The sequence below is a fragment of the Sinocyclocheilus grahami genome, unplaced genomic scaffold (assembly GCF_001515645.1).
Source record: "Sinocyclocheilus grahami isolate Dianchi unplaced genomic scaffold, SAMN03320097.WGS_v1.1 scaffold47.1, whole genome shotgun sequence".
NCBI lineage: Eukaryota > Metazoa > Chordata > Actinopteri > Cypriniformes > Cyprinidae > Sinocyclocheilus > Sinocyclocheilus grahami.
This window is the reverse complement of record NW_015505226.1, coordinates 2,524,190-2,536,388: the sequence shown is the minus strand read 5'-3', so window position 1 is coordinate 2,536,388 and position 12,199 is coordinate 2,524,190. Positions and strand designations below refer to the sequence as shown.

The 12,199-nt window shown below is 36.2% G+C and overlaps 1 protein-coding gene across 1 annotated transcript in view; it reads right to left on the bottom strand.

The window, feature by feature from the left end:
* Positions 1-6,050: 6,050 nt before the first annotated feature.
* The window catches only part of LOC107582727 (carbohydrate sulfotransferase 7-like), a gene marked incomplete at its 5' end in the record, with an annotated part of 10,168 nt that continues 4,019 nt past the window's right edge, over positions 6,051-12,199 (bottom strand). The window contains one exon of the mRNA XM_016268678.1: positions 6,051-7,128. The remainder of the gene's footprint in view (positions 7,129-12,199) is intronic.

The window sequence follows — 12,199 nt, the reverse complement described above, 5'->3', positions numbered from 1 at the left end:
TGAGTTCCTCAACAGCACGCTTTGGTTTCCATAGCTTGCTTTCTAATGTTGTTGCTGCTCTGTGAAACCCTGTTTTGAAAAGAAAAGAGAGAAAGACAGACAGACACACAAAAGCACTGGGGCTTTTAGACTGGACACAGACCCGAAGGCCCTCTCACAAAAGAGCCTTTCATGATGCCACTCTGATAATGGTGAGCCCGAGAGGCTAGTATCTCAAGCATGGAGAACACCGTTATTCACAGCGGTCACAGCCCCATTCACTCCTGCAAATTCCCCTATTCATCACAACGTTCATACTGTAGCTCAGGCTGCTTGGCTGTGCTCACAGACATCTTACAAGTTTAAATTGTGCTGTTGGGTCACAATGAGCTAAATGTCCTGCAGAACTGCTTGACCCACCGTTCTCCCATGTAACACAATTATGCCCCTCATAGATGGAAAAATGGAAAGAGAATGGAATGGTGTGAAACCAGAGTGTTTGCAGACCTATAATGAAAATAGTTCTTACTGCAGAATGTGAGTCATGATGTTTGTTTCATACATCCTTTTAAACTGGGTCAGTTCATCTAAATACCCCAGTTTGCCTGTCTGCATATATTTAAATTCCTCTTTTCCTGTCTTGATCTTTCTCTCTAGGCCCTCTTTAAACCCGTCATGTATATCTAAGTTTACTGTCTCTAGCTTTTTTCTTTGAATCGCATTTTCTTGTTTTGCTTGTCATCTTTTTGTTTCACCCCAGCTCTCCCTCTCTGTTCTGCAATCTACTTTTAGGTTTCATTTCCATATTCACTTACGTTTTATTAGTCGCTTGCTCATTAAATCTGAAAAAAATGTTTTTTGCATATTTATTGTGTTACCGTAGTCCTAATTTTTTGCATTCAATTTTGCTGTTATTTAGTTCCTCTGGTTAAATCAATTTTGTATTGTGTTGTATTTTATTGTACAGCCTTTTTCATTCTTGCAATTTCCTCATTGTTTAAAGATCTTTTGTGTTGAACTTGTTTGTAGTTCCTACTTATTTTGAAGAGCACTTAGGCAGAATAGTTCTCTTAGTGATAATGGTTCATTTATGGAGGTTAATTATGGGATAATGTACAGTTAGCCAGACATTGATGCAAAATATGCAACACTTATTGTAGTTCCGGCCCTGTATTTTGATTGGACAAGCATTGTTTCCAAGAGTGATTTTTACTGTTTTGATTTGGCTTCTTATGGAACTGTTTTCAGTGGCAAAGCAAAAATACACAAAATAACTGGTCATATTAATGTAGGGTTCCTGCGTGTCTTAAAAAGTCTTAATTTGCCCTTCCACGAATTAAGGCCTTAAAAAGGTCTTACATTCATAAAGTCAGGCATTAAATGTTCCAATATAAATATCCTTAAATCAAGATACAGATGCAAATTGAAGATATGAAGTATTTTTTTTCCTTCATTTTGATTGATGTCTAATAAAAGTAAATGTATGTTGATTTAAGTATCTTTAGACATTTGTACTCAAAATCAACTTTTGGTATTTTCAAACTTTGAAGTGTTGCTAATACAAGCCATTTACAATTAGAGACCATATTGATGTTTTGTGTTCCTTTCAATTTATTTCTTGATTTCTCTTTACTTGGTCTTAAAAAAAAGTCTTATATTTACCTTTATAAAACCTGCAGAAACCCTGTAATATATATGCTGTTAGCTGTGGGTTCTTGCAAAATATTAAAAGAGATTGCTTTGCTATAATGACTGATATAACTACAGTATTCCTCTCATTACATGGCAGCTTGGCAAATAAATAAAAAGGCAAGACATATTGATTTGAGTTGAAATGGTTTAGGAGAAAGATACCACAAAGTCTTTTCTTTCAGGAAAACGTTGCCTGGGACTTAATTATCCAGTTTAATGGTCATTATACAAAAAAAAAAAAATTTGTTAAGAAAAAAAGCCATCTATTCCCAAATCGAAATGAAAGAGATTGCTTTGCTATAATGACTGATATAACTACAGTATTCCTCTCATTACATGGCAGCTTGGCAAATAAATAAAAAGGCAAGACATATTGATTTGAGTTGAAATGGTTTAGGAGAAAGATACCACAAAGTCTTTTCTTTCAGGAAAACGTTGCCTGGGACTTAATTATCCAGTTTAATGGTCATTATACAAAAAAAAAAAAAGTCATCTATTGACCAATCAGAATGAATCATCCCCGAGAGCCATACAATAAAGAGTACAGGTCTAGAGCCTAGAACATTTGAGAGACTAAATCACGCCACCTCGAACCATTAACATGGAACGGGGATTATTTAGATCCTTCTCAAAGGATCTAACAGCAGCTATGTGTGAAGCTAACTGTTGGTTAACAGTTTGTTTGATCTGTTGGCACACAGTGTAATCGTGCTTCAGTGACAACCCCCTTCAATAGCACCCAGTGATTCTATGAAGTACCGCTAAACCCAGTGATCTGGGAATGGCAAGCTTTTAAAATGTGGGAGATGGTCTGTTACAGAATGTTTGTTACATCTGCATCATGTGAATAGAGTTGTGTAAATTTGCTGTTTTTCAGTAATTGCTTATGTTGCCTTCAAATCCACCTGGGAAGCTCCTACATTTGAGTTGATCGTTATTGCGATGACACGTTTAATCCAGAAACAAAATATGATAATATAAGTCTAAACAAATAAAATACACATTGAATGATGACAAAAGCTCTTTTTTTCTGTGAAAAAGAACAAGTAAATATGTTTGTCATTTTTAAAGGGGTCATATGATGCGATTTAAATTTTTCCTTTCTCTTTGGAGTGTTACAAGCTCTTGGTGCATAAAGAAGATCTGTAAAGTTGCAAAGACTAAAGTCTCAAATCCAAAGAGATATTCTTTATAAAAGTTAAGAGTCAGCCACGCCCCCCTAAAACGGCTCGTTCTAACACGCCCCCACATGTCTACATCACGATGTGGAAAGATTTGCATAACGCCGCCCAAATGTTCACGCAAAGAAAGAAGGCGTAACTTTTATTCTCGCTGTAGTATTGTTGTTGCCGCCGCCACCATGTCGTGGAGACGCTGTGTGATTTTCTTAAATGTTTATCTTTTCCCTTATACAAATAGCAACAAATACTCTTGCGTCTTTTTTTCTAGACCACTAATTCAGCATGTTGCAACCTTAAGGTTTGTCAGAATTAATCAGTACTGTAGTCTAAAACAAATTAATTTTGTTAAAATACACTACTGGCATTGAAATAACTTGGCAAAAGTATTTACTACCATATGCATGCCTATTATAATATAACAATTTTTCCATTTGGATATCACTAAGAATATTGAGTATATATATTGAGAATATTGATTTAATTTATGAATATTGAGACTTTGTTGGTATAAAGTGTCACATAATTTTTAACTATGATATTCCCAACTGCACTTGAAGGCTGCATTACACACAGGTAAGTGATTTTTCTCTTGCATAAGGACATCTAAGTGTATTTCTCTATTTATCCTGTCTTTTTGTGACTCCACAGTGTCCCACATGAACCTTTGTGCTGAGCATGAATACTGTGTGTGTGTCCGACTTGATGTCCCCCTTCATGTCCGACTTGTCACTGTGCTCCGCAGAACCACGAGCCGCTGCAAGACAATGACTCAGACCTCATCCTGAACGAAGGAGATCTGACGCTGACCTATGGCGACACAGCCATCACAGCCAACGGGGCCTCATCCTCCTCCGGGCCTGAAGGATCTGGCGGAAGCTGGGGTGTGAACGGCAAACGCAGCGACAGCACATCGGAGGATGCTCTGGAGCGAGAACTGGACACGCGTGAACATGAGCTCTTGAGCCGAGGCACACGCCTTGTCTTCCCCATGGAGGACCACGCTTGACCCTGCCTCCCAAACCTTAAATCACGTCTCCCTGCGCTCCATACCTCCACTTTTCTTGCACATTGATCCATCAGAACACCCATGACCCCTCCTAAGATGTCATGCAGGGGGTCTGAAAACTTAAGGGAAAAGAAAGATGGAGAGCAGGAGGGTTTGTGCTCTAATTGATGCTGTGGCAGACTCTGATTCTGTGTCTGCCCATGAAAGTGTGATTTGTAGAAGGAAAAAATATATAAAACTGCTATTAAGAACTTAAATGTGAATTAAGGAGATTTGCACTATTCATGTGGAGTTTCAGCTAGCAAATGAGCCTTATGGGCTTCGTGGCAATCGTGGTTTGAGGTGCAGAACCTTAAACCGGCTGTAGCAAAAGACTGAATTCACATGTAATCCGGCTATGAAGTCACTCTGAATGACTCTTCTAACATGTGAGATCCCTGACCTTACTATGGTGGACTTGTGTGTACCTTCAGGATATGTAACTCCCTCCTGTAGCATTCATCTTTTACTTGCTGTTTTGCATGTCAGTATATAAACAAACAACAAAATCCATTATCAATCTGCCATTTTTGTCTGTGATGTATGAAACACCAAAATGCTCAGTTTTCCCATTTGGATCCCTATAATTATGTATAATAATTCTTATTATTATACATAAAGTATACACAGCCTGCCAAATATTGTGACAAAACTGTGGTATGGATTGTAGTTTAACAATTGTACATTTATAAAAAAAAAATAGCCAATGTATCAAAGCGGGCTACAGTAGAAATACCTAAATAAGGTATTTGATTTATTTTATATGTCATTAAATAAGAATAATAAAACAAGAAAACTAGTGTTTACAACAAAAAATGTATGTACAAGTTTTATTAATAAATAACAGATTTGTTCATTTATTAAATCTGATGGTTCACATAACTTGAGTAAATGTTTAAAATGACAAAATGTTAAAGGGGACATCTGATGCAAAATTCACTTTTACATGGCGTTTGCACGAGTCTTAGCAGTGTGTGGACACAACCACCCTACAATGATAAAAATCCATTCACTGCTTTTTTAATCCCTAAAAAACCTAAACAATCTCAATAATCAAGAGTTTTGATTTTCTGAGCAATATGACGTCATATTGTACAAGCCATGACCGCTGACGGATTGTCCTGTATTATTAGCATATCTCCGCCCTCAGCCAGTTGTACGCTGTCCACCCTTTTCTCCACGCTTGAGCAGCTGAAGCGAAAAACAGACTCGAAAGCAATGCAGGTGTTTTGTAGTTGGATGTAAAAGTGAACATAAGAGATCATTTCCTCCCGACATCAGAGCCGCTGAGGCCGCAGTGGATTTTTTTTATTTTTATGGTAACACGCCAATGAATACACCTAAATTAATTTATGTCTGTGCAAATCATTTTACTTCAGACTGCTTTCTGAATGAGGGACAATTCAAGGCAGGTTTTGCTAAAAAGTTCAAACTCAAGGATGGACCAGTACCCACTGTTCATAATCCAGCTGCACCTCAAGCAGAAGTAAGTCCCACACTTTATATTTGTGATTATTTGAGAATCACCTTTCCTTTTCCACAGAAGAGAGGGGCGGGGTGAACAGAGCTCATTAGCATTTAAAGGGGTAGTTCACCCAAAATGATAATTCTGTCATTAATTACTCAGACAGCAAGGTAACTACCACGGTCAGGGTCCAGAAAAGTACCAAGATGATTGACAAAGTAGTGACATCAGTGGTTCAAGTAAAGTTACGAAGCTACGAGAATACTTTTTTTGCGCAAAGAAAACAAAATAACGACTTTATTCCACATTTTCGTCTCTACTGAGTCACTTGTGGATGCGCGTTCACGACAGTACCATGCGTGTGGCGGCGCTGACCCAGATCCGGCGTAATGACGTCATCACGCCGGATCTGGGTCAGCGCCGGCGCCGCCATACGCTCGCGTCATGGTACTGTCGTGAACGCGCGTCCAAAAAAGTATTCTCGTAGCTTCGTAACTTTACAGTTGAACCACTGATGTCACACGGATTACTTTGTCCGGTCCTCTTGGTACTTTTCTGGACCTTGAACGTGGAGGTTACCTTGCTGTCTATGGGACGGTCAGAGAGCCCTCAGATTTCATCAGAAATATCTTAAATTGTGTTCCGAAGATGAACGAAGGTCTTACGGGTTTGGAACAACACGAGGGTGAGTAATTAATGACAGAATTTTAATTTTGGGTGAACTAACCCTTTAAAGAGACATGCACCGAAACGGTTAGGTGTAGCTGTTTTTTGACAAAGTATCTATATACCATATAGTATCATACCAACTTGTGAAAAATGGGCATCTGATGTCCCCTTTAACAAAATGATAATCATCTAGCATTTCTCCTAGAGCACAAAACACCTGTATCCATAAAGAATGATTGTGTGTTTTGGTTTTAGATGAGATGTTCCGGTCATTTAACTATTCAAATTGCAATCCTATCCTCTTCATACACAAATGAACACTACATTCTGCACAGCCTAACAGCCCAGTGCAGACTTCATACAAAAAGAACAAGCAGGTGATGTCCAGGGGGAACTGTGAGATTTCACACCAGTGGGAGTGTTGCGAGTTAGGGGAGAGAAATCTGAATTTCCTTTGGGGAAAATTCTTTCTCCATCTCCATACTCTTGATCTTCAGTTCATTGAATTGCACTTTGTGCCTCAGATAAGTTCTGCATTCATTTTTGGGGGGGGGGGTTGGTACCACAGAAACTGGAGTGTCCTTGATGCATGATCCTCTTTTCATTCATTGTTGATGAATACAGGAATGCCTAGGAATATTTTCATTATGAAATCCTCCCAACGAACTGAACACTGAATGGGATGTCAGTCTCCAGGCCTAGTGCATGTGCAACAGCACGAGTGCACGTGAAGACTCTGTCTTGTGTGTCTGATTATGTGCTGCTGGGGATTGGGCAGGGATTATTGAGGATGAAATCTGGCTGTCAGGACACAGCCGGGACTGAGCCTTTGGTAGCCATTTCATTCTCTCTTGCTGAACGTGTTTCCTCTCTGTTATTGTTAGTCGTTTTCTTACAGGATTCTTGTCAGTATTATTTGAGGTCGATGGGTTTGTAAGTGTCTCTCTTCTGTCGTCTACTCTGCACCCCATGACGGCACTGTGAGGGAGATCTCGGGGTGTTGCTCCTCAGCTCCATTGGTGTGTCGTACCTTCTGGCGTAGCTTCATATCCGGCTGTTCCCCCTCTGTCCTCCTATTCCTCCAGCACATCAGGCTTCTACAGCAAAGAGGGGAACAAAACTATTATATCGGGATGTTTACAGAAAACAATGATTCTATACAGAATGTCAACAAAGTTCAGTCGTGAAAGTAGTCTAATTTCTGTCCCGCTAGTATTTGTCAGATATTCAGTGTGATGGTTTAAATTGAAACAATGCGTGTTCCTATAGGCCTACTCATACTGGAAGTGAAAATTAGTTTGATGGTTATTAGTAATATTTAAATTATTATAAATGTATTTAAAATATAATAGTAATCTAATATTAGATTATCTAATATAGTAATAATGTTTTGTTGTTTCTTTTGGTATTTTTATTAACACTCCAAGACAATTTGTTATTATTATTATTAGCAGTAGTATATTTTAATTACATTATGACATTAATATAATGATAATAATAATGTTAAAATATTATTATGCATTTACAATATACCAATGTTTATTTTACCTCCCAAAAAAGTCTTTTTTGATCATTAGAATATTAATTAGTATAATAATAGCTATATTACTTCATATATAATAATTTAAATGTATTATAATTATTACTAAATAAATTTTTTTTGAATAAATTCTAAAATTAATATATTAATGGGTTTTTGTGTTCTTTTGGAGTTCTTATTAACCCTCCCAAGACGCACACACATTTAGATTTTATAAGTTATAATATGTGTATATAAACATACATTTTTATTTAATATTAGATTATTAATATATTATTAGTTTTTTTTTTGTTTAAATGTATTTAAAATATAATAGTAATCTAATATTAGATTATCTAATATAGTAATAATGTTTTGTTGTTTCTTTTGGTATTTTTATTAACACTCCAAGACAATTTGTTATTATTATTATTAGCAGTAGTATATTTTAATTACATTACGACATTAATATAATGATAATAATAATGTTAAAATATTATTATTATGCATTTACAATATACCAATGTTTATTTTACCTCCCCAAAAAAGTCTTTTTTGATAATTAGAATATTAATTAGTATAATAATAGCTATATTACTTCATATATAATAATTTAAATGTATTATAATTATTACTAAATAAATTTTTTTTTGAATAAATTCTAAAATTAATATATTAATGGGTTTTTGTGTTCTTTTGGAGTTCTTATTAACCCTCCCAAGACGCACACACATTTAGATTTTATAAGTTATAATATGTGTATATAAACATACATTTTTATTTAATATTAGATTATTAATATATTATTAGTTTTTTTTTTGTTTTAACTCTGAAGATCATTATAGATTGTTTACATTACATCAATAATAATAAAAGTTCAAATATGAATTAGTGTAATAACAGCTATATTACTTCATATATAATAATTTAAATGTATTACAATTATTACTACATTAAAAAAAAAAAAAAAAAAAATTCTCAAATTAATATATTAATGGGTTTTTGTGTTCTTTTGGAGTTCTTATTAACCCACCCAAGACACACACATATAGATTATAGAAGTTATAATATGTGTATATAAATATACATTTTATTTAATATTAGATTATTATTAATATATTATTAGTTTTGTGTTTCTTTTGTTTTAACTCATCATATTTATTATTCATTATTATTGATTTTTTTTTTACATTACATCAATAATAATAAAAGTTCAAATATTATAAACAATTAATCTGATATTTATATAATTAAATGTTAGATTAATAGTAAATGTATTACTAGCTTTTTGTTGTTGTGACACCCAAGCATTTTTGAAAATAAGGTTGTGATGAGCTCTAGGTCTTGGAGGTGGTCTCATCTGGTACTGGGGGACACTTAGAGGTCTGTACTTGTCAGCCGTGTACGTCTGGTGTCAACATGTCTAGGTTTAGTCATGGCACAGCCCTCACAGATTGAGCTGGTGACAGGCTCAGCTCAGGGAGCACTGGTCCCTCCAGGGACTAACCAGCACAAAGCAGTCCCTATTTCAGCCTGTTTCCATCACGTGTGGTCGGTCCGTTAGGTCACACCAGCCCCCCTCATCACATGACTCTGATAGTGATAACAAAGAAGCCTGTATCATGATCCATCACTCTGTTATACAGCACCGTTTACATGCCTCACCATGAAATCAGACTCGAGCATGATGGCTAATTGATTTGACACGTACTGCTGTCGGATATTTTTTACCGGTCACAGTGCTGAGAGGATATTTATGTTATGTTGTGCTGGCTTGATTTACAGCATTTTTAACCACTGTATCGGCTACAGTAAAAATAAAACTGGTGATTTTGCTGACCCGGGTCTGTTTGGATATGACAAAATTAAGCCACCATATAACTTTCACTTTCTAGAGTTCAAGAGGACAGTATTAACCCCATGACTTCACTGGCAGCATCGGTTTCACACTGGCTCAATGACCCTGGCTCAACTCGACTCTTCTATTGTCTCTTTTTAATGTTCATGATCATTAAATGCTGAAAATAGTGCACTGATTCTGCACTTTTGCCCTCACCAATGTTTTTACAACAATTACTGACTGAAATGGTACACTTTAATCCAAGGTCCTGTATGTTGTTAACATTAGTTTGTAAAAATAGCTAACATAACAACAAACACTATATTTACAGCATTTCTCTTGGTTAACATTTCTACATATACAAACATTAATTAACAACATAAATGATCATTAATCTAGGTAAAACCTTTTGTTTGTTTATGATATATTATGCATTACCTAGTGTTAATAAACTGAACCTTGTAAAGGGTTCCCAATGGTAAAAATAATAAAATTATGCATGTGAATCGATGTTTTTAGCTAAACAAGAATCCGACTGAAATCAATAACTTTATAAAAGATCACGTTTTCGCTTCCCCAAGAAAAAAAGGTCATTATAAAATCAAACTTGGTCCTGTAAAGACAGATTATATGTAGGGATGCACCGATATGAAAATTTTGGCCAATACCGATAACCGATTATTCTTTATTTTTGAAAGCCGATAACCGATATGTTGGCCGATAAATCTATATCCAAATTGTTATATACTTTTTGAAAGCCTGATTACAAAAAAGGTCTCATCATTAAAAGCCACATCCCAAACACTTCAACATAAGCAGCCTAGTTTGAACGGTGTGCGTTTTAAAAATATTTTTACTCTCCCATTACCAAATTTAGTAATTGCATCATTATATAGATCAGACCAGGGGAAGTCGTGGCCTAATGGTTAGAGAGTCAGACTCGTACCCCCAAAAAAAGGTTGCAGGTTCGAGTCTCGTACCGGCAGGGATTGTAGGTGGGGGGAGTGAATGTATAGCGCTCTCTTCCACCTTCAATACCACGACTGAGGTGCCCTTGAGCAAGGCACCGAACCCCCAACTGCTCCCCGGGCGCCGCAGCAAAAAATGGCTGCCCACTGCTCCGGATGTGTGTTCACTGCTGTGTGTGTGCACTAAGGATGGGTTAAATGCAGAGCACTAATTCCTAGTATGGGTCACCATACTTGGCCACATGTCACGTCACTTTTTTTAAATTTACAATAGAGCAAAACATATTGTGGCAGCTACAGCCTGTTTTATGATTTATTATTGCGTATTACAGGCTAATAGATTTTTTTATCAATTGAATTGACAGTTTAACCTTATTGTTCATATTTTATGTTAACGTAATAATGTAATATTTAATAATTAAATATGTAGTAATGTGGCATTTTTAAAAAAATATTTAAAGATTTTATTTAAATTCTTTCAAGCAGCTCTAAGGCCTGGTTTCACAGGATTAGGCCTTAGTTTAATTAGGACATTTAAATAATATTTATAAACATGCCTTTGAAAAAAAAACATTACTGTTGTGCATCTTGAGACAAAACAAGGGCACCGACATACAGGTGCATCTCAATAAATTAGAATGCCGTGGAAAAGTTCATTTATTTCAGTAATTCAACTCAAATTGTGAAACTCTGTATTAAATCAATTCAATGCACACAGACTGAAGTAGTTTAAGTCTTTGGTTCTTTTAATTGTGATGATTTTGGCTCACATTTAACAAAAACCCACCAATTCACTATCTCAACAAATTAGAATACTTCATAAGACCAATAAAAAAAATTTTTTAGTGAATTGTTGGCCTTCTGGAAAGTATGTTCACTTACTGTACATGTACTCAATACTTGGTAGGGGCTCCTTTTGCATGAATTACTGCATCAGTGCGGCGTGGCATGGAGAGTATTGAGATGCACCTGTATTTTAAGATCAATCAATCAAGAAATCACACTGTGTGTGTGTGTTCACTGCTGTGTGTGTGCCTTTTGGATGGGATAAACTAATTCCGAGTATGGGCAACCCTCTACATTGCGAGTAAATCACTCGCATATGCGACTAAATCTTCACTCTGGGTGACTAAATTATGTGTAATATTAGCCAATTGCTAATAAATTCTCAGATTTTACTCGCCAGTGTGTGAGTTGGAGGCTAAGTATAAGTTTAGCTCGGATATATTTTCACTCGCCGAACACTCTCTGACTGAGCGCAACAGAGTTTCACTCTCCGTCAAGCGATCTGTGCTGTTTTTCAGTTCATCTTAATGGACGTGCAACGCACAACGTACTGTAAACTCTAGTGTGAAGGCGCACGACTCGCCGTCGCTTTGTTTCACACACACGCAGCGAGAGAGGGAGAGAGAGAATTGACGCGCTACTTATGCGCGCTACATGTAAACGATATTCTTTGTGGTAAAAATAACAGAGTTCCTTTGGAATTCTTCCGCTTTTAAGAACTGCCGGTTTCTCCGGTAGTGGGCGGAACTAATGCACAAACGGCAATCTCATTGGCTGGCGCTCACCTATTATCGTCCCTGTTTTGATTTCAGCAAATCAGTTCGAGCGAACGCACACCAACCCGATTAATATTCATGAATCCAGTAGCTCATTAAACCTTGGTGCGTTTTATATTGTAGAATTTGTATCATTATTATCTAATCAGCATTTTTGTTAGCTTTTCCCCAATTTTTTTTTTTTTACAGAAACACTGAATGACCAAAAAAGCACCACCACCAGTCTGAAGTTCAGTTAAAATGACTAAAATGCATTCATACATGGTTATCAAGTTTTAA